The sequence below is a fragment of the Somniosus microcephalus genome, chromosome 6 (assembly GCF_052327205.1).
Source record: "Somniosus microcephalus isolate GS21.2 chromosome 6, FLI_Smic_1.0, whole genome shotgun sequence".
NCBI lineage: Eukaryota > Metazoa > Chordata > Chondrichthyes > Squaliformes > Somniosidae > Somniosus > Somniosus microcephalus.
This window is the reverse complement of record NC_140992.1, coordinates 41,724,292-41,748,129: the sequence shown is the minus strand read 5'-3', so window position 1 is coordinate 41,748,129 and position 23,838 is coordinate 41,724,292.

Below are 23,838 nucleotides of genomic sequence, written 5' to 3'. Positions count from 1 at the left end.
TTTCCTAAATGCTTCTTGAATGTTGTGAGGATTCCTGCCTCTACCACCCTTTCAGGCAGTGAGTTCCAGATTCCAACCACCCTCTGGGTGAAAAAGATTTTCCTCAAATCCCCTCTAAACCTCCTGCCCCTTAGCTTGAAACTATGCCCCTGGTTATTGACACCTCTACTAAGGGGAAAAGTTCCTTTCTATCTACCCTATCTATGCCCCTCATAATTTTGTACACCTCAATCAGCTCCTCCCTCAGCCTTCTCTACTCTAAGGAAAACAGCCCCAGCCTGTCCAGTCTCTCTTCATAGCTGAAGCGCTCCAGCCCAGGTAACATCCTGGTGAATCTCCTCTGCACCCCCTCCAATGCAAGCACATCCTTCCTACAGTGTGGCAACCAGAACTGCACACAGTATTCCAGCTGTGGTCTAACTAGCATTTTGTGCAGCTCCATCATAACCTCCCTGCTCATATTCTATGCCTCAGCTAATGAAGGCAAGTATCCCATATGCCTTCTTAACCACCTTATCTACCTGTCCTGCTGCCTTCAGGGATCTATGTACATGCACACCAAGGTCCCTCTGATCCTCTGTCCTTCCTAGGGCCCTACCATTCATTGTGTGTTCCCTTGCCTTGTTAGTCCTCTCAAAATGCATCATCTCATACTTTTCAGGGTTAAATTCCATTTGCCACTGTTCTGCCCATCTAACCAATCCATCTACATTGTCCTGTAGCCTGAGGCTTCCCTCCTTGCTATTTACCACTCCACCAATTTTCGTGTCATCTGTGAACTTACTCATCACACCTCCTACATTCATATCTAAATCATTAATGTACACTACAAACAGCAAAGGACCCAGCACCGATCCCTGCAGTACACCAACTGACACAGGCTTCCAGTCACAAAAGCAACCTTCGACCATCACCCTCTGCCTCCTGCCACTAAGCCAATTTTGGATCCAATGTGCCAAATTGCCCTGGATCCCATTGGCTCTTATCTTCTTGACCAGTCTCCCATGCGGGACTTTGTCAAAAGTCTTACTGAAGTCCATGTAGACTACATCAACTGCACTACCCTCATCCATACACCTAGTCACCCCCTCAAAAAATTAAATCAAATTGGTTAGACATGATCTCCCCCTGACAAAGCCATGCTGGCTATCCTTGATTAATCCTTGCCTCTCCAAGTGGAGATGAATTCTGTCCCTCAGAATTTTTTCCAATAATTTCCCTACCACTGATGTTAGGCTCACTGGCCTGTAATTCCCTGGTTTGTCCCTAATACCCTTCTTGAATAATTGTTCTACGTTAGCTGTCCTCCAGTCCTCTGGCACCTCCCCTGTGGCCAGAGAGGTTCTGAAAATTTGTATCAGAGCCCCTGCAATCTCCTCCCTTGCCTAACACAGCAGCCTGGGATACATCTCGTCTGGGCCTGGGGATTTATCCACTTTTAAGCCCACTAAAACCGCTAGTACCCTCTCCCTCTCAATACTAATTTGTTCAAGTATATCACAATCCACCTGCCTGATTTCTATGCCTACATCGTCCTTCTCCATAGTGAACACAGATGCAAAATATTCATTTAAAACCTAACCTACATATTCGTCCCTACACACAGATTATCACTTTGGTTCCTAATGGGCCCTACTCTTTCCCTGGTTATCCTCTTGCCCTTAATATACTTAAAAAACACTTTGGGATTTTCCTTTATTTTGCCCGCCAGTGTTTTTTCATGCCCCCTCTTAACTCTCCTAATTTCTTTTTTAAGTACCCCCCTGCACTTTCTATACTCCTCTAGAGCTTCCACTGTTTTTAGTCCTTTGTATCTGCCAAAAGCCTCCCTTTTTTCCTAATCCATTCTTGTATATCCCTTGACATCCAGGGTTCCCTGGGCTTGTTGGTCCCACCCTTGACCTTTATGGGAACAAGTTGTTGTTGTACTCTCTCTATTTCCTTTCTGAAAGACTTCCACTGCTCTGATGTGGATTTTCCTACAAGTAGCTGATCCCAGTCCACTTTGGCCAGATCCTGCCTTACTGTATTAAAATCGGCCTTCCCCCAATTTAGAACCTTTATTTCCAGTCCATCTTTGTCCTTTTCCATTAAATCTCACCGAATTATGGTCACTGTCACCAAAGTGCTCTCCTACTGACACTTCTACCACTTGCCCGGTGACATTCCCTAGGATTAGGTCCAGAACCGCCCCCTCTCTTGTAGGACTTTCTACATGCTGGCTCAAAATGCTCTCCTGGATGCACTTTAAGAATTCTGCACCCTCTAAGCCTTTCACACTCTGACTATCCCAGTTAATATTGGGGAAGTTGAAATCCCCTACGATTATTACCCTATTATTTCTACACTTCTCTGAGATTTGCCGACATATCTGTTCCTCTATCTCCCCCTGACTGTTTGGGGGCCTATAGTACACTCCCAGCAAAGTGCTTGCCCCCTTTTTGTTTTTAAGTTCAACCCATATCGCCTCATTGGAGGAACCTGCTAAGAGTAGTTGACTTAGAGACTAGGGTCCTGAATTTAAATAAAGGAAACTACGATGGTCTGAGGCGCGAATTGGGTAGGATTGATTGGGGAATGTCACTCAAAGGGTTAACTGTGGATAGGCAATGGCAAACATTCAAAGACCGCATGGATGAACTACAGAATTTGTTCATCCCAGTTTGGCATAAAAATAAAACAAAAAAGGTGACTCAACCGTGGCTAACGAGGGAAATTAGGGATAGCATAAGATCCACGGAGAGGACATATAAATTGGCCAAAAAAAGCAGTACTCCAGAGGATTGGGAGCAGTTTAGGATTCAACAAAGGAGGACAAAGGGATTAATTAAGAAAGGGAAAATAGAATATGAGAGTAAGCTTGCAGGGAACATAAAAACTGACTGTAAAAGCTTTTATAGATATGTGAAGAGAGAAAAATTGGTGAAGTCAAGCGTAGGTCCCTTGCAGTCAGAATCAGGGGAATTTATAATGGGGAACAAAGAAATGGCATACCAATTAAATACATATTTTGGTTCTGTCTTCACAAAGGAGGACACAAATAACCTCCCGGAAATGTCGGGGAACATAGGGTCTGATGAAAGGGAGGAACTGAAAGGTATCAGTATTTGTAGGGAAATGGTGTTAGAGAAATTGATGGGATTGAAGGCCGATAAATCCCCAGGGCCCGATAATCTACATCCTAGGGTACTTAAGGAAGTGGCCCTAGAAATAGTACATGCATTGCTGATCATCTTCCAACATTCAATGGAATCTGGAAGAGTACCCATGGATTGGAGGGTAGCTAATGTTACCCCACTATTCAAAAAAGGTGGTAGAGAGAAAACACGGAATTACAGGCCAGTAAGCTTGACATCGGTAGTGGGGAAAATGCTAGAGTCCATTATAAAAGATGTAATAGCAGATAACTTGGAAAACAGTGACAGGATCGGACAAAGTCAACATGGATTTACAAAAGGTAAATCGTGCTTGACTAATCTACTGGAATTTTTTGAGGATGTAACTAGTAAAATAGATAAGGGAGAACCAGTGGATGTGGTGTATTTGGACTTTCAGAAGGCTTTCGATAAGGTCCCACATAAGAGATTAGCGTGTAAAGTTAAGGCACATGGGATTGGGGGCAAGGTATTGACTTGGATAGAGAACTGGTTGACAGATAGAAAGCAAAGAGTTGGTATAAACGGGTCTTTTTCCAAGTGGCAGGCAGTGACTAGTGGGGTACCGCAGGGATCGGCCCTTGGACCCCAGCTATTCACAATATATGTTAATGATCTAGACAAGGGAACTAGATGTAATATCTCCAAATTTGCAGATGACACAAAGCTGGTTGGGCGTGTGTGCTGTGAGGAGGATGCTGAGAAACTACAGGATGATTTGGACAGGTTGGGTGATTGGGCAGAAGCATGGCAGATGCAATATAACGTGGATAAATGTGAGGTTATCCACTTTGGTGTCAAAAACAGGAAGGCAGATTATTATCTGAATGGCAATAGATTGGGAGAAGGGGAATTGCAACGAGACCTGGGTGTAGGATTCGCAAAATTGAACATTGTCCTATAAGGGTCTATTGGCAGAAAGGGCCTTAATTTTTAAAGACTGTTTTGAAAGAAGTCCAGAAAAAGGGGCACACAAAATGGCCACCAGACCCCGTGACCAGCTTTTTGGGACATTTTAAATGGTTCCTGCAGTCCACAGACAGCTTTTGTGGATTCAGCCCACAGTAAGTTCTGGAATGCAATTTTGGAGAATGCGAAACCAGACAGAACCCCATACATATGGATTGGATGCAGATCCAATCAGATCGGCCTGTAGATAAAGGCCATCAAAATGTTTACCCAGACAAAGGGAAACAGCTTCAAATTCAAAGGGGAACATCAAGACCCATTAAAGACAATACAAGGTCATTCCAGTCCAGATATGGCAGTTACCGGCCATCCCGAAAGTACTTTAAACACAATGACTACCCCTCTGTGCTACAAGCCCGCCAAAATTTAAACAAAGACTAACCTTGATATGGCGGGAGATAAGGGCCTCAATGAGAAGTATAATTGGTGACCCGGGGTAACTATCGGGAGAAGATCGAGTTGGATGTTCGAGAGGGAGGTTGAAGAGAGGTTCGAGAGGGAAGATCGAGTCAGCGCCCAGACCCGGGGTAGCTATCGGGAGATCATCGACAAACCCCGGGCCATTTGACGAGATGAAAAGACGGCGACCCTCCAAGAAGAAACCTATATGAAAATGGTCAAACAGTTGGTCTCTCTCCACGCCGACGTCCAGGCCTGCTAACATCCAGCCTGTCCGTGTCCATCACCTCGAGGGAGAAAGAGTGTGTCACAGCTCGCTGGGTTCCGCTGACCACGTGGAGACAGGACGCCTGAGAGGACCAAAACGCAGACTTCAAAACCTCTATTTTCTAACTGGGACTGGTGAGCATGTTTAAGAACATAAGAACATAAGAAATAGGAGCAGGAGTAGGCCAATCGGCCCCTCGAGCCTGCTCCGCCATTCAATAAGATCATGGCTGATCTGATCCTAACCGCCAATCCACTAACACAGAACCATCTCCTGAATCTAACAGAATTAGACACACGAAATAGGAGCAGGATCAGGCTACACGGCCGCTGGGCCCGCTCCGCTACCCACAGGGCCATGACCGATCTGAACCTAGACTCATGTCCAAATTCCTGCCCGCTCCCCGTAACCCTTAATTCCCTTTACTTCTAGGAAACTGTCTATTTCTGTTTTAAATTTATGTAATGATGTAGCTTCTACAGCTTTTTGGGGCAGCATATTCCATGGACCTACCACCCTCTGAGTGAAGTAGTTCCTCCTCATCTCAGTTTTGAAAGAGCAGCCCCTTATTCTAAGACTATGCCCCCTAGTTCTAGTTTCTGGCCCCTCATAATCTAATCTAGCTAGGTTTAGGGGGTGGGCATTTTTAGGGGATAATTAACAATGAGTTGTTGTCCCTCGATGTTCCGTGTGTTTCCCTATTTCATGATGAACCTTGTAAAGTATAATGGCCTAGAAATTCACTATGGCCCCGCCAGCTGGCTAGCGCCCAAAAGTTAGCGCTGGGCGCGGAGCCAGTTGCGACCGTCAGATATTCAGTTTTTGCGCCCCAAGTCGGAACCGGGCGCTATTCCAGGGTGTGCCCGCCCCCGCTTGGGGCGCTGAAACTGAATTTCAGCGCTCTAGGTGCCGCTGCGACACCCGATGCGGTGCGGCAGGCTGCGGTACTGCAGGCCTCCTCCTTCTCTTAAGGTGGAGGTGCCTGCAACGGGGAGATCGCCGCTGGATTGTGCCGGCAAATGAGCCCGGCACCACGGAGAAGTGCCGGGCTCGCGGAAAGCAGCCGGCAATGCCGCGGGGGGGGGTAGTGCAGGAGGCCGGGGAAGGAGGTGCGGGCATGCGGCCGCCGAAAAAGCGGCCGGCCGCACCTCCACCTTTATGCGCCCCACTAAGGCTGCAGTAAGGCCCTGGTCTCCGGATGTTAGTAGCGGCCACCACGGAGGAGGCGGCGGCATCGGGGCGGAAACGGGGTACTGCGCACACCGATGACGTCATCGGTGCCGGCGCAGCGCTACCGGCTACCGCCGCCATTACCGCCGAGCTCAATATCAGCGCAACCTCCTCTATTGGCGCAGAAGCCCTCTTTGGGCGGTAACTGGCCGCAAAGCTGGCAGCGCCTTACTGAATTTCTAGGCCAATATGCCTGTGGATATATTGGTTAGTACTGTATTGGCCCTGAAATTAGGATCGGGGGCTTGCCGCGTGTGCAAGCCCCCGATCTGCACTCACCCAGCGCGCTGACATCTGAAACCCGGGCCTGCTTGCATTTCCTGTCCCTGGCCCGGTTCAGATGTCAGCGCGCAGTGCTTACCTGATCTAGCGGCGTAGTTAGTGCGATGTGCCGGCTGGGATCAGGTGAGCACTGTACAACCAGTCAGGGGAGGGGAAGGTTCATTCATGAGTTTGAGAGTAATAGCTGTCAAACTCATGAAAACTACGGGGGCCCAAAACACTATTTAAACTTTAAATAAAAATTTAAAAAACATCCCAATCATTAAATTAAGTATAAATAAGTTTAAAAAAATAATTTAAACAATAATTTTTTTTTTGAAAGAAATAAATTTTTAATAAAAAGGGTCTAAAACTAAACTTACCTTATTGTAGATTCTTTAAAATAATAAACCTGTGGAAAAAAAATTCCTAAATTGCACTAAAACACCACTTACCTGTAAAAATAAATACTTACGTGTGCTTTTTACAAGCGTAAAGACCGGAGGCCTTTACACATGCGCAAATCCCCCAAAACAGAGGAAATCCAAGATGCATGCACTGCCCCCTACAGCGCACGCGCTAGCCTCTTCACCTCTTCGGTTAGAGGAGAGGAAATGCCGGTTTTCAGCGCATGCGCTGTGCATGCTGAAAACCGGCATTTCCTCCGGCCAGACGCGTGAGTACCCCTTCCGTACTCGCGCGTTTGGGGAGGAATTACTGCCCCATTATGATTTGTTTTTCCCTCCCATGTACCTTATTTTGGCTTACATTCAATTTTTCCTTTATGCAATAAAATTTCACGTTGTTTCATTAAACTTGGTCTACAGAGTATTCTCTGCATTGTAGTTCCTGCCTCAAAGTCCAGTGTACAGAACCTAAGGGTTGAGTGGGTCGAACCACTCGGTAAATTACTGTGCAAAAGAGAGAGAGGTCTCACCAGAGAGATAGACCTAGCAAGAGAAAACCCCTTACTTGGGTGTCCTTGTGCACCAGTCGCTGAAGGTAAGTATGCAGGTACAGCAGGCGGTTAAGAAGGCAAATGGTATGTTGGCCTTCATAGCGAGAGGGTTTGAGTACAAGAACAAGGATGTCTTGCTGCAGTTGTACAGAGCTTTGGTGAGACCACACCTTGAGTATTGTGTGCAGTTTTGGTCGCCTTATCTGAGGAAGGATATTCTTGCCATGGAAGGAGTTCAGCGAAGATTCACCAGGCTGATACCTGGGATGGCAGGAATGACAAATGAGGAGAGATTGGGTCGATTGGGCTTGTACTTGCTGGAGTTTAGAAGAATGAGAGGGGATCTCATTGAAACTTATAAAATTCTGGCAGGACTGGACAGACTAGATGCAGGGAGGATGTTCCTGATGGTCGGGGTATCCAGAACCAGGGGTCACAGTCTAAGGATAAGGGGTAGGCCTTTTAGGACAGAAATGAGGAGGAATTTCTTCACCCAGAGAATGGTGAACCTGTGGAATTCTCTACCACAGAAGGCAGTAGAGGCCAATTTATTAAATATATTCAAGAAGGAGTTGGATATATTTCTTAAGGCTAAAGGGATCAAGGGGTATGGGGAGAAAGCAGGGACCGGGTACTGAACTTGGATGATCAGCCATGATCGCATTGAATGGTGGAGCAGGCTAGAGGGGCTGAATGGCCTACTCCTGCTCCTATCTTCTATGTTTCTAGATCATCCCTCCTTACAGCAGTAATTGACCCCTTGATTAATACTGTGACAACCCCCTCCTCCTTTACATCCCCCTCTGTCTCGCCTGAAGATTCTATACCCTTGAATATTGAGCTGCCAGACCTGCCCCTCCCTCAAATATGTCTCTGTGATAGCAACAATATCATACTCCCATGTGTTCATTAGCACCTTCAATTCATCTGCCTTACTCGCAATACGCCTTGCATTAAAATAACTGCCATTCAGCCTTGCCATACTCCCTTGTGCCATTACATATTTGCTCTGCCTTCCAGGCTGACTTGTTTTTTCCTCTATATTTGGCTGTGCATCACCCCCTGCTATAGCTCCATTCCATATCCCATCCCCCTGCCAAGTTAGTTTAAACCCCCCCGAACAGTACTAGCAAACCTCCCCGCAAGGATGTTGGTCCCATTCCGGTTCAGGTGCAACCTGTCTGACTTGTACAGGTCCCACCTTCCCCAGAAGCAGACCCAGTGATCCAGGAAACTAAAGCCTTCCCTCCTGCACCAACTCTTTAGCCACGCATTCATCTGCTCTCTCCTCCTATTCCTATACTCACTAGCACGTGGCACTGGGAGTAATCCAGAGATTACAACCTTTGAGGTCCTGCTTTTTAATCTGCTACCTAGCTCCCTAAATTCTTGTTGCAGGACCTCATCCCTCTTTCTACCCATGTCGTTGGTACCAATGTGAACCACGACCTCTGACTGTTCCCCCTCCTCTTTCAGAATGCCCTTCAGCTGTTCAGTGGCATCTTTGACCCTGGCACCAGGGAGGCAACATACCATCCTGGAGATTGAGTAAACTAGGCCTGTATTCTCTTGAATTCAGAAGAATGAGAGGGGATCTCATTGAAGCATACAAAATTATTACAGGGCTTGATAGGATGGAGGCTGGGAGAATGTTTCCCTTAGCTGGGGTGTCTAGAACCAGGGGCCACAGCCTCAAGATAAAGGGTAGGCTATTCAGGACTGAGATGAGAAGAAATTTCTTCACACAGAGGGTGGTGAACCTTTGGAATTCTCTACCTCAGAGGGCTGTGGAGGCTCAGTCATTGGGTATATTCAAAACAGAAGTCGATAGATTTCTGACTAGTAAGGGCATCAAGGGATATGGCGATAGGGCCGGTGAATGGAGTTGAGGCAGAAGATCAGCCATGATCTCATTGAATGGCAGAGCAGGCTCGAAGGGACAAATGGCCTACTCCTGCTCCTATTTCTTATGTTCTTATGTTCTTATTTTACTGTGAGCTCCAATCAAATTTTATGAAATTCTTACACTCCATTTGTTTAATTGTCACTTCTTCACATAGTCTAGCAAGAGATTAGGACAGGATAAATGGTAATGTAGCTTGAATATTTGAAAGTGTTCTGATTGTTAGCACCAATGAATGTTGTTAATCACTCCGTTTAATGAAAAATCGAATCTGTAAAATTTTCTCAGTCCGAAGTTCTCCATTTCCCATTTGATGTTCCTGGGTGCAGATTGATGCTCTGGTGGATAGTTTCACGTAACAATTATTTTGGTGTGAATTCCTGCTGTACCTAGGATGGAAGTGTGGCAGAAATCCCGTTGTGTGTGCGTGAGAGGAAGATGGTGGGAGTGCATGCCTGCGCTGGCTTGTATACTGGGGTGTGTGCATGTGCAGTGACGATATTACATTGTATTGAATTTACTAATAAAAGGAAAAAAATCCTTTTTTAAATTAGAGATGACACTGCTGCCTGCCAGGCACAGGCACGCTTCTCTTCATTTAAAAATTAAAAACAAACATGTTCCTGCTTGAAGGATTTCATCTTAATATCGTCACTGTACCTGAATTGATCACAGGCAGAAGGCAGCCCATTAATCCTTTGATGACAGTTGTAGAATTTCCTTGGCTTCTGAGGATTGAAAAACCTCCCAGGCCAGTCAAAATCATAGCATCTCCGACTTACTATTGGACTGCTCTGGGATGCTCCCTATAATTGATGCCACTGCAGCAGGCAAGCAGAGAGAGAAACCCTACTCAGGGTGACCATGTTGACAAGAACATTTATGGTGAGACTATAAAAAGGGAGGAGCAGACAAATGTTCTTCCTACACTTTCCTTCTGTGTTATGCAACAGCTAACTTGCATGCTTTATTTATAAGTAGCCAATAGCTCATACATTAACTGTCAGCGTGAATTACCCTGGCACTGATTGACTTCCTTGCTCTCAGTTGATAAGGCTTTACAACTGACTAATGTATCTGCATTTTTTATCTATATTGTAACAGGATCTTCTTATAATCTTGTTAAAAAATATTTTAAAGCTGGTGCATTTTGATTTTTTACACCTAAATTCACTGGTAATAAACAACATAACAAATGACTCAGAATGAGATGCCTGCCATGTCTCTTAAATAGCATGTATGGCTATGTAGTGAGTCAGATAAATTTCTGGGCTAATTTGTCAGGCCCTACTGCATTATTCTGTTGATCCTCTTAGGCTGGGGAACACATTTCCTGGATGTTACTATCATATCCACAAGCATCCATGCGTGCAAAGATGCTGGTTGGAACAATGACCCATGTGGATAATGCACGGTGACTCCCATCTTAGTCTTCTCTGTTCATTCTCCATTATCATCACTATTGCCACACATGAAATGTATTCAAGTTAGGCTGGTGGGCCTAGGATACTTGTTTTGGATTTGACTAACAGGAACTGTGAAACCTTGGTAAAGTAGTTCATGAAGTTCACACAGACTACATATTCCATCTGTTGTCAGATCAAACTTGAGACTTACTGTATATTGCCTAGCTATTTTCCTAGCTGATAAGGGAATTAAGGGTTATGGGGAGCGGGCAGGGAAGTGGACGTGAGTCTAGGTTTGGACCAGCCATGATCCTATTGAATGGCGGAGCAGGCCCGAGGGGCCGTATGGCCTACTCCTGCTCCTACTTCTTATGTTCTTATGTTCTTATGCTGTGGTCACACACCCTCCCGCCACTGGCCAACTATAGGGATGACCCACTGTAGGAGATCAGTTGAAACTTATTTTGATGCAAGCAGCTGATCCCACGTCAATATAGTACTGCAGTCTTCACATACATGAAGGCGTTAGCTTCTACTTCTTATCATTGCCAGTCAGTTTTCAACCCCTTCCCCAACAATTTTATGCTTGATAGGTAGCTACCTGCTGGTACTTATGCATTGAAACCCTAGACTTTCAGATCAGAAGTTAAGGGCCCAGAGTTTCCACATTGGGTGCAATTGACGATCCGGGCACAAATTGCTCTCAAAATTGCATTAGTTTTGAGAAGTGTTTTTTTTTCCCCAAAGTTTCTGCTCAAGCTCATTTGCATATCACCAAATGAACCAGTGCATCGGGTAACGTTTTAGATTGTCATTTAAAAGAAAATTTTGCATTAAAAAATATTCCTTGTGTAGGATTTGCAAAATTGAACTTTACATTATAAAGGGTCAAATGGCAGAAGAGGCCATGATTTTAAAGACTGTTTTAAAAGAAGCCCAGAAAAAGGGGCATACAAAATGGCCACCATACCACGTGACCGGCTTAAGGGGACATTTTAAAATGGCTCCTGCGAAACCTCAGACAGCTTTGTGGATTCAACCCACAGTAAGTTCTGGAAGCCGTTTCTGAGAGAACGAAACCAGACCCACACATATACATATGGATTAGATGCAGATCCAGTCAAGATCGGCTTGGAGACAGAGGCCATCTAAATGTTGACCCAGACAAAAGGGGACAATTTCATATTCATGAGAACAACACCAAGGACTAGATAACGAGATCAGCAGGACATTAAAAACAATGAAGGTCATTCCAGACCAGAGATGGGCTTTTACCGGCCATCTAAAACATTTTAAAATATAATAACTACCCTGCTGTGCTCCCAGCCCACCAAAAGTTAAACAAAGACTAACCTGATTTTGGGCGGGAAGTGGAGGCTCCTGAAGGAAAAGTATAATTGGAGGAGTTGCAGTTGTACAGACACCGCAGACACACATGACCGAGTGGCAGTGGAACAAGAGGAGTTGGTTTGGGAGAAGATCAACGAACTCCTCTCCACCATCGGAGGAGGAAGAAGAATTAAGCCAACATCAAGAAGGTCGTTTGAAGCCGGCGTCCCGCCCCGAGGAAAATCATCGGGAGATCATCGACCATCCCCGGGCCGTTGCCGAAACGAGAGGCCATCAAGCCAACTTGGGAGAAGAGACAAAAAAATAAAACCCCGAGAGAAGAAGCCTTCCAGCCACTCCGGCTCGGGAAGAGACGAAAATTAAACTGAAGAAACCTATATGAAGACCAGCCCAAGGCTCCTCTGACCAGGGTCGAGCCGACGATCCTCGACCCCGCCGATGTCCAGGCCTGCCGGTGTCCAGCCGCCCCGACCCCCACCTAAGGAGAGAGGTGTGGCACAGCTCACAGGGGTTCCACGATCCACGAGGAGATGGGGTGCCTGAAGGGATCAAAACACAGACTTGTTTTCAAAACCTGGTACTTCCTAGTTGGATTGGTGAGCATGTTTCTGGCCCTTCACAATCAGATCTAGATAGGTTTAATAAGGGGGTGGATTTAAGGGTACAATTAACATGAGTTGTTGTCCCTCGATGTTCCGTGTGTTTCTTTATTTCATGATGATCTTTGTAGAGTATAGGATGCCTGTATTTGCCTTAGTTAGTATTGTGTCGTTATGATTTGTTTGTGTTTTTCCCTCCCATGTACTCTCTTATCTGCTTGCATTTGATTTATTTGTCCTTATGCAATAAAACTTCATTTCATTTCATCAAACTTGGTCTATAAGAGTTTTCTCTACATTGTAGTTCCTGCCCCAAAGTCCAGAGTATAGAATCTAAGGGGCGAGTGGGTCGAACCACTCAAGGTTTTACTGTGCAAGAGAGAGAGGCCTCGAGAGAGAGAAACCTCTGCAATCTAAAACCCCTTACACTTGTTATATTTAAGAGTGGAAACCTGGTGCAGCATTAGTAATCCAGCTGGTACAGGAAACTCTTTGGTATCCGGGACCGGCGTGTTGCCGGTTTATCAAAATTTCCGGATGACGGAGAGGGTTATCTACCGAGGCTATTTTTAACAAAGAAAAATTAAAAAATCAAGAAATGTGCAGTATACAGTAATTGGGTACTCACCCGCAGAATGTTGTGTTAAATGGATGGTGGAAGATGCTTGATTAAGTACAGTACTGCCAGTTGAGGGTAATCCATAACTCTTTAATTACTTAACAGTAAAACAAAACTTATAAATGACTGTACATTTGTGGTAAACCACTGTTATTGTTGTTCACCGTTGTTGTTGTTGTTGCACACTGTTGTACCTATGCATGCCTCAGCATGTCTCTGCTGGCTCCGCCCCTGGCTCCACCCACAGGCCCAAGTATAAAGGTGATTGCTCTGCAGCCCCCTGCCTTCTTGGAACCCAGTCAACCACGAGAGGCATGCTCTGTTCTTTGCTAATAAAAGCCTTTAGTTACTCTCCTAACTCTCCGTCTTTTATGAGTAATTGATAGCGCATCAACATTACAGTATAAAGTACTGTGGTTGACTGTACACTTATTCCAAGTCAACTGTTCATCAGGAATATCCATGTCAGCTGGGTCATCAGGATCATGCACTTCAACAGATTCTTCAGGCACTTTCACTGCTTCAACTCTTTTGGAAGCTTTCCTAAACATGTCCCGGATGTCTGCTTGCTTAGTGGACTCTTGCCTTCTTTGTAGAAAGATGGAATGCAGAATATGGAGGTGCATAACTTCTTGGGCAGAATAGCAAGTATGGCTTTCAGCAAACTTGAGTAATGAAACAAAATCTTCTGCTGCTTTAGCCCAAGAAATCTTCTTCTCTTCAGAAATCTCATCCTCTTCACTTTCCATCTCACTTTCCTTTTCTTTCTTTGGATTCAAAACATTCTCCATTATTTCATCATCACTTAGCATATGCACAACAGCAACTTCTCTATCTGCATCAACCCACTGCTCAATATCACTTTCACTGAGGTGATGTAGAGGGTTTGCTGGGCCTACATTTTTCACCATGCCAGCCATTTCCATTACTGTAGTCCTCTTGGGACGAACATTGAACCCATGAAATTCCTCCTCTGAAGAAGAACCTTCAACAAACAATACAGAAGGCCACAAATTGCACCAGGCTTGTCTCAAAGTATGACCTTTCACCAAGTTCCAGGAACATGCAACATTACAGATGGCATCTTGAAGATTGTATTCCTTCTGAAATGTGTGAATATTGTCATCTTGGCTTATCAGTTTACGTAGGAAGTCTTTCTTGTAATGACACTTGAGATTTTGGATAATGCCCTGGTCCATGGGTTGTATGAGAGAAGTTACATTTGGTGGCAAATAAATGGTGAAAATATTTCCCAAAACCAACACGGATTCATGTGGATGGGCTCTACAATTATCAAGCATAAAATGCATTTGCTATCTTCAGGTTTCCCTATTCTACGGAAATGTTCCCTCACAGATGGAACAAAAATATGATGGAACCAATTCGAAAAGATTTCCTTATCCATCCAAGCATTTCTTTGAGCTTTGTAATCAACAGGTAAGTGCCTCACATTTTTAAATGCACGGGGATTTTTATACTTCCCAATGACAAGAAGTTTAACCCGGTGTGATCCAGCAGCGTTCGCACATGTTAGCATGGTTACACGATCTTTATTTTTCTTGTAACCTGAAGCATTAGCCTCACTAGCCCCAGCAAGCGTTGATTCTGGCAAAAACCTCCAAAATAAGCCAGTTTCATCGGCATTGTATAGCTGTGCTGGCGACAAATCATGTTGCTGCACAATCCGATTGAAATAAATGCAGTATTCTTCTGCGGCGTCGTGGCCAGCTGATTTCTTCTCCTCGGAAATATCGAGTCGTTGTATCCCGTGCCGTACCTTGAAGCACGTTAGCCATCCCTCAAAGAAAGCACACTTGTCAGTGAGCTCCATCTTTGCGTAGAAATCCTTCGCTTTTTCGATTAGCATGGGTCCGGAAATCGGAACACCCTCTGAACTCTTAAGAGAAAACCACTAATAAAGCACGGTATCCAGCTCTTCAAGCTTAGGCTTACAAAGCGTATGCCGTTTCTCTACATTCTTAGATGTCTCCGAGCTTGAATAAAACTTGAGCAGCTTATCCTTCTGCGATTTGATGTCGTAGATTGTTGACGAACCGATTTTGAATTCATTCATAATGTTGATACGCTTCTCTCTCCTTTCTAGTCATTGGCATATCCCGATTTTCTGTTTTAAAGTTAACACCACTCTCTTCCTTTTGCTTGGACCAACTTTTTGGGGTTTCCATAATGCAATCCAATGACTACCAGCAGCGTAGGAGACACACAGTACCCCTGTAAAATGGCGGATCAGAAGAGACTATCGGCAGCGCGGGAGAGTCAGACTCCTGATACAGGGTTTTTGAGATGCTCCGACTTCCGATAGCGCCAAGAGGCCGAGTAGTGGCAGTTTGGAGAACTACCCCCACTGACTAACTCGGCCACCGCGGGAGACTCGGACTCGGATTCAGCAACATTGCCGGTTATTGAGGTGTTGTTTTCGGAGGGAGAATTTTGCCGGTCAATAGAGAATTCTGGATATTTAGGTGCCGTTTAAATGAGAGTTTCCTATAATGGGTTTATCACAAAAAATAAGCATTGTTTATCAGAGTGTCTAGTCCACCACCTGTGAGTAACCCGATTTCAAATCACTGAAAATAACTTCAAAAAACCATACAGAATGATTTACTAGTTACGCTGGAGTACAGTAGTCAGTTTCTTAGTGTAATGTATGTACCTTTAAGGGGGAGAACTACTTTTTACAGCTCCTGTATCCTGTAGTACCGGAAGTGACCACACCTGTATATAAAACCTGAGTAGTGATCTGTACAGTCAGTTGCAGTTTGAACCCTCATTCAGTAAACACCTGTTGATCATTCCCTGCAGTCTTTTGTCTGATTATTGAAGGACAAACATTAAGATACATGGATCTAACATTGGCGACGACGCAGATTCGAACCTACCTGCAACTCTGCATCACCTCCCAGGGATTCCCTCCTGGAGAACAGTGGAAGGAGGTCGAGTCCAGAAGCACGGGCGTCGACCACGGGCAACCGCCCAGTCATCCAGCAGAGATTTGAGCATCGCAAGGGAGGCTGTCGAGAGCCAGGCTTGGCTTTCCAGTAACGGTGGTCCAGCGAAACGGGCTGGCAACAGGTACTGCGCAGACCCTTCCCGGACAGCGGCGGCTAGAGCCGACCGAGCGGCACAGAAAAAGGCCGAGCAGCGTCATCGGGGGAGAGAGAGAGGGCAGAGCGCACAGGGCGCAACCAGTGTTCAGGACCAAGCGGCATCAACGGGGAGAGAGACGCCAGAGAGCATAACGCAGCCGGTGTTCAAGGGCCGAGCAGCGTCAACGGGGGAGAGAGGCGCGCAGAAAAACGCAAGGCGCTGCCATTGCCATGAGGACCACAGAGAGCGGCATTGGCAGCAGCGCAGGAGCAGCGCATGAAACCCACAGGGCATCGCCATTTGCCACGAGGACCGCCGAGAGCGACGTTGGCAGCAGCGCGGGAGACGCCATTTTAAGCCGCAGCGGGGAAGAAAGGAAAGCGCGGGAGACGCCATTTTAAGCCGCAGCGGGGAAGAAAGGAAAGCGCGGGAGATGCCGTTTAAAGCCAGTCTAACCACACCCAAAAATGCCGAAGAGTGGCAGTATCACAGCGTTCGACAATGAAGTCGAAGATTGGATGACATATGTCGAACGCATACAAGTATACTGCAAGGCGAATGAAGTGCCAGATGACAAGAAAGCGCTGGTATTGTTGAATTCAATGGGTTCAAAAACGTATGGCTTACTATGAAACCTAGTAACCCCAGAGAAGCCAGTAGAAAAGGATTTTGAAAACATAGTGTCAATCCTACAGGACCACTTAAACCCCACACCGCTGCTGATAGCAGAAAGATTTAAGTTTCACAAAAGGAACCAGCATAAAGATGAAAGTAATGCTGAGTATTTAACGGAACTGCGCAAGCTATCGAAACACTGCCTGTTTGGAACGGGACTAGCAGATACTTTAAGGGACAAGTTTGTGTGTGGGCTTCAAAGTGAAGGAACCCAGAAACGGCTTCTATCAGAAAAGGATCTTACGCTGGACAAGGCTTTCAGCATTGCAGTATCACACGAAGCAGCAGCACAGGGTGCTGCAGAGATACAATGGAGACCGCAAGAATATGGCACAAATGAAATGTCATACGGAACAGTGAAGGGCTATCGCTGCGGCAGAACAACACACGACCATAATGATTGCTGGTTCAAGGACAAAGTGTGCAGACAGTGTGGAAAAGTAGGGCACATAGCAAGAGTCTGCAGGTCGGGAAAGAAAACCAGCAGCAAGAAATCTCCACAGGAGAAGTACAAGAAGGTACATAAGGTGACGGAGAGTAGTTCAGATGAACAGAAGAATGATACAGACTCCGGAAGCAAAGAGCTGGGTTGTCTGAAACTACATAATGTGATCAAAACGGAGGATCAGCAAACTATCTGGGTCACGCTCAAGATAGCAGGAGTCCAAGTGAAAATGGAATTCGACACAGGATCAGCCCTAACAGTCATAAACCGAAGGGACTACAAGCGGCTATTCTCACATATACCCTTGAGAGATACAAAGATTGTCTTGAAGGCGTACACGGGGCAAAAAGCCTACCCCATTATGTTATTGATAAAGAGGGGTTACATAAGTCCCCTGAAAAGATTGAGGCAGTAGTCAAGGCTCCAGCGCCGGAAAATGTGTCACAACTGAGGTCGTTCCTCGGGCTGGTGAACTACTACCATAAGTTCTTGCCGAATTTGTCTACCGTACTACACCCACTGAACACCCTACTGCAAATGGGGGTACCATGGAAGTGGAGTGACGAATGTAAACGAGCTTTCCAGAAGAGCAAAGCATTGATCACATCAAAAGAGGTGTTGGCTCATTTCAACCCAGCACTACCAATTCGGTTGGCGTGTGATGCATCACCCTATGGCATTGGAGCTGTGCTGTCGCACAAATTCCCGGACGGCTAGGCGAGGCCAGTAGCCTTTGCGTCTCGGTCACTAACCTCAGCCGAGCGTAACTATGCCCAGATTGACAGGGAGGCCCTCAGCCTAGTGTGGGGAGTGAAAAAGTTCAATCACTATCTGCACGGGCAGAAGTTCACCTTGCTGACTGACCACCAACCACTTGTCTCCATCTTTAATCCAAAGAAGGGCGTTCCGGTGATGACTGCATAACAGCTACAAAGATGGTCCCTTTTTCTAGGGGTGCACCAATATGAAATCGAATATAAGGGCACGAAACAGCATGGAAACGCTGATGGGCTATCACGCCTGCCACTGCCTACTGCAGAGGAAGCACCAGCAGTGGATCCTGTCGAAATATTTCATTCGACTATAATTGAATGCTTGCCAGTAACTAACACTGGTATAGAGAAGGAGACCCGAAATGACCCAACACTGTCTCGGGTATATGATTTGACGGTGAAGGGATGGCCAGCACATGGCGACTCACTGTTGCCAGCATTCTCATCCAGAAGAGAACAGCTGTCAGTATGCCAGGTGGTGTGTGGATCCCGAGTGGTAATTCCACCCAAGTTAAGGGAGAGAGTGCTCAATGAGCTTCACGAAGGTCATCTGGGAGGGGTGAAAATGAAAAGCCTTGCTAGGGCTCATGTGTGGTGGCCGGGGATCGATCAGCAAATCGAGGACCTGACAAAGAGCTGCTCAGGATGCCAGAAGGTCCAAAATGCACCACCACATGCCCCTCTACACCCATGGGAGTGGCCCTCATCTCCATGGCAACGGGTGCATATTGATTTTGTTGGTCCATTCATGGACTCAATGTTTTTAATAGCCGTGGATGCGCACTCGAAATGGCCTGCGGTGATCAAAATGTCCTCCACCACCACGGAGAAAATTATTGCAGTCCTACGGACTATTTTTGCTAGGAACGGCTTGCCAGAGCAGATTTGCTCTGATAACGGACCACAGTTTGTGTCCGAAGAGTTTAGAAGATTTATGAAAAGGAATGGGGTAAGGCATTACACATCCGCCCCGTATCATCCAGCCACAAATGGATTGGCTGAGAGGGTCGTACAAACCTTTAAAAAAGCAGTAAAGGCCATGTGCGATGACGACATTCCACTGCAGCATAAGGAGGACAATTTCCTGTTAGCCTACAGAAATGCGACCCATGCAGTCACCAACCAGGCCCCGGCCATGATGTTCTTTAACCGAAGGTTGAGATCTCGTCTGGATTTGCTCAGACCAAATGTACGAAGAGATGTTGAGAGTAAGCAATTCCAGCACATCAATGAGAAGCCGACAAGGAGCTTCAATGTAGGGCAACCAGTCTTTGCCCGCGACTACCGAACAGAGAAATGGCAACCAGGAACGCTATGCACACGGCAGGGGCCACTAATGTACACAGTGGATGTTGGGGAGAACATTGTGAGACGCCATGTTGACCAGATCCTAGAGTCACAGGAACGAGTCAACCCCATGTCTCGGCCATACGTACCTGGTGAGGAACCCAATGTACAGGTCGCATCTACCTCAGAAACAATAGCATTGGAAGCTGATGAATCAACTGACGACAGGGTGTTAGAATCGCCTCCGCACCAAGAGCGAGACACTCGGGAAAGGCGTTATCCAGAAAGAATCAGGAAGCCTCCCCAAAGACTGAATTTATAAATAGACTATTTTCAGTTAAAAGTGTTAATTGTTATTAGTTTGATATTTAATTGTTAAACGAGTGTTATGGTACTGTTAATCTAAAAGGGGAGGAATTGTAATGTATGTACCTTTAAGGGGGAGAACTACTTTTTACAGCTCCTGTATCCTGTAGTACCGGCAGTCACCACACCTATATATAAACCCTGAGTAGTGATCTGTACAGTCAGTTGCAGTTTGAACCCTCATTCAGTAAACACCTGTTGATCGTTCCCTGCAGTCTTTTGTCTGATTATTGAAGGACAAACATTAAGACACACGGATCTAACACTTAGTAAAGTAAAAAAAAAGTTTAAAAGCTTTTAAATTGTGTCCTTACGCTGAAAAATACTCAGCTTAATTTTAAAAGCCCCCTCGAAGGACCGCAAACAGGCACAATTAGCAGAAACTCGCCAAGGTGATTCATTCGATTGGGGGGGTGGTCAGTTTTGTGGGCGGGGCCGGCTTCTAGCGTGATGTTTTTTAAACTAGCGTAAAAGATCGCGGAACTCGATTTGTAAAGAAAGTAACTTGTGCCTAAACTTCCTCAATCAGATACGCTGGTTTAGCCGATTTCAGGCAAATTACGCTGAAATAACCAGCACAACCTGGTGGAAAATCCTGCCCAAGGTGCTTATTTTGCTGCATGTATTTAGAAGTGAAGGGGTTAAAAGTTTGATTAGCGGCTTAACTGACTCCCTGGCTGATGTAATAAAGGAGAAGTCTGGCAGAACAAAGACAGTTGGAAAAAGCATATTACACGATGATTGGGGGAGTAAAAGAAGGCAAGGGGGCCATACATTGATCAATGGGCCGCCAAGATGTGACTTGCGAAGATATGGTTAAGCGTATGTAAATTGGATGGAGCAATGACAGATGTGAAAACAAGGCAAATGAGATATGGTTATGTGGAGATGTGATTAAATGTACGTGACGTGGACAATTAATTGGCCAAGTCCCGAAGATGTGAAGGAAACAAGATGTAAGATTGTATATAAGCCAAATGCTCGAATGTAAAAATTAGACTCCCGTCTCAGCTCAGACTGAGAGGGCCTCTCCCTGCACGTGCTTGAATAAAATTCGCTTGGAACCAGTACACGCTCGTCTCCATCTGCTTTGGGGCAGAGAGAAATCCCACAACAACTTGGTGCAGTCGGCAGGATTCCCAGGACGTAGTCAAACGACCAACCATAATGGGACCGCAAGTCAGGTGAATACCTTATATTACCACCCATAGTTAGGTGCGGAACCCCAGAAGGCTGGATGTGAGACTGTAGGGAATCAGAACAGGAGACTAGCGGGTACTGGAGTGATCTCTGTGCAGTAGAACCACGAACCGCCGTAGGTAGCCAGAACCGCGTTGTAGCAGGAAGGTCCGAGTTACCGCTTGCGCAAGCCAGAGGAATAAAACAAAAAAAATGACCACAGGAGGGGAAGACTGGGGACCGGAAGGGTCCATAACCAAAGTTATAGCAGGAAAAAATAAGAAACTAATCGAGAAAATGAAAAAGAAAGACTGGTGTCTGAACGACAGTCCGGACAGGCAAAGGGAATGGTGAGGCGCCAAGTGTAAGGGTAAGGAAGAGAAGGGAATACTTATAATTATTAGCAGCTACTTAGGACTCAGTAAACATGTACAAAGTTATATAGAAAAGAAAAAGGTTAAGGTCAGTGCGGTGCGGGCACCGGGACCAAGGTTTAGGGTGACAGAGGATAATGACGACATTGACTGGGGAGAATTAGAGAAGGAAGCTGCAGATTATGACAGACAGGATGATGAGGGGGGTTTGGAGCCCCCACCTAAATATGACGCAGAGGGACCATCGGCCCCGCCACTGCCCGAAACCGGGACGAAGGTCATAATGGCCATGGCCCCTATTACAACGGAGATTAAACAAGTGGGAAATGGGCAGGCTCAGACTACAGTACGATATGTCCCGTTCACCCCAGCTGAGAACCAGATGATGACCTCCCGACACCTAAAACAAACCATGCAAACACCGACTTTTGGAATAAGTTGGAGGAGACGATAGATGTGCACTCACTTCACCCGGAAGATATACACATCCTCATAAAGTCCAAGGTACCCTGGCAAACCTGGCTACGGATGCCCAACTTAATCCTTAGTGGAAATTGGAAGGATGCACGGGGATTGAATAAGCTAGGAAGATACAACTGTTTTAAACAATTGTTAAAGGGAGGACTAGGGGAAGGCCGATCTAACTGGTCAGCGGTGGTGGGACTAACCCAGAATAAAGGCAAAAGGGCCCATGAGTACGCGGAGCGAAAATACACCATGTATTGTGACTTCTCGGGAACAGATAACCCAGGCAGAGATGATCCAGTGTTTCTAAAAATGTTGAAGGAAGGACTCAGTGCAGAACACCAGAAGATCCTTGAATTAGGAATACCGGTGGGAACTGACTTTGAGGAAGTTGTGGAGTGGGCCACCGAGGTAGATACAAGAAGCAGAAAGGGTAAGGAAGCACATGGCGGGAGGGTAGCGGCGGTGACCTGTTCTGGGAATTGTTACAACTGCGGCAAACCCGGACACAGGGCCCGCGAATGTAAAATGGAGAAAGGTAACAAGGACCAGAGGTGTGGTAACTGCCATAAGATGGGTCACAGCCGAGCAGATTGCTGGGCCAGAGGAGGGGGCAAAGAGGGCCAGGGACCTAGACAGGGGATAGTACAGTCTAGCACCCCCCCTGACCCGAGAGAAGTCAGGGAAATGATAAAATTTGCCGCAGAGAAATAGGTTGTACCAGCCACCAGAACGACTAGAGTGGGGGGTGCCACTGCAAATAGACTCAGAGCAGGGAACACACTTCACTGGCAAAGTCATCAAGCAGACATGTGCCCTATTAGGAGTAAAATAGAAGTTACACATGTAGGGTTCTCAAAATTCCCACATTCCCCAAAGTTATTAATAAAGGGACCCTGAAGGACAAGTTATTAATAAGGGTACCCTAAAGGAAATGGCTTCTGGACCTTGTGGCAGAAACCTGCAAGATTGAAAGCAGGACCCTGCAAAACAGCAGGTCAAGTTCAAAAAGGCTTTAAATAACCTGACATGCCTGGGCATGTGGGAGACTTGTTATTTCTGAAGCCAGACAACTAGATAATACAGAATACGCATTCTTCATTTTGAAACAAATCAACTCAGGAAAGACTTAATCTTGAACCCATCAAACCTTTGCATAAATAATCGCTTACAGTTTAAACTGGCTACCAAGCCAGGAAGATACCGATTCACATTATGCATAACAAACACTGAGATATTAAAGACCATTTAGCAACGGGGCAACCACCCAAAAAGCAGTTAAGGTGAATGATTATAATCACCTTAGACAAGCCCGCCAAAATTAAACAAAACTAGCCCTGATTTGGCGCGCAGATAACAAACCTCCAAAAGAGTATAATTGTAGGCCCACCGGTACCCGAAAAAAGCGGAGACACAACTGCTACGGAGACGAGCAAGCAGAGAAGGGCAGTGTGGTGAAGCATTGGGGACAAGCAGGCACATGCTTAGGTGCAGGTTACTCGAAACGCAAAGAAGCAGCATGGAACATCACGGCGAGGGGGCACGGTGGGGCAGGCTCGACCGAAGACGACTAGGCCGCAACCGCAGCCATACACGAGGAATGACCACGAGCACCGCGGTAACAAAGGGCCGGGTAAACCATACCTTCAGATCATTACCACTGCACAGGTAACGATCTAGGCCACCGCGACCGAGCTGACACCGAAGACCGCCAACCGAACCCCAACCGCAACAAAACTTCGATGACCAGACCACCACCAGAAGAACAAAACCCAAAGTTTTCCACTCTACAAGATAACATACCCAACAAAGGCTTTACTCCCTATCTCTAACAGAGAAAGGAGGGTATTTTACTCAGACAAATCCACCACCGCACCCTGGGACCACGTGGTGACGGCAGGCCCCAAAGGACACAAAAAGCGAACCCCAAAACCGCAACCGGCTTAATCAACAGGATTCAACCTGTCAAGAAACCCTTATTGGTGAGCATAATCCCTAGTCCCTTATAGCACAATTTAGTTAGATATTTGGAGTGGGGCAAGGGTAGTG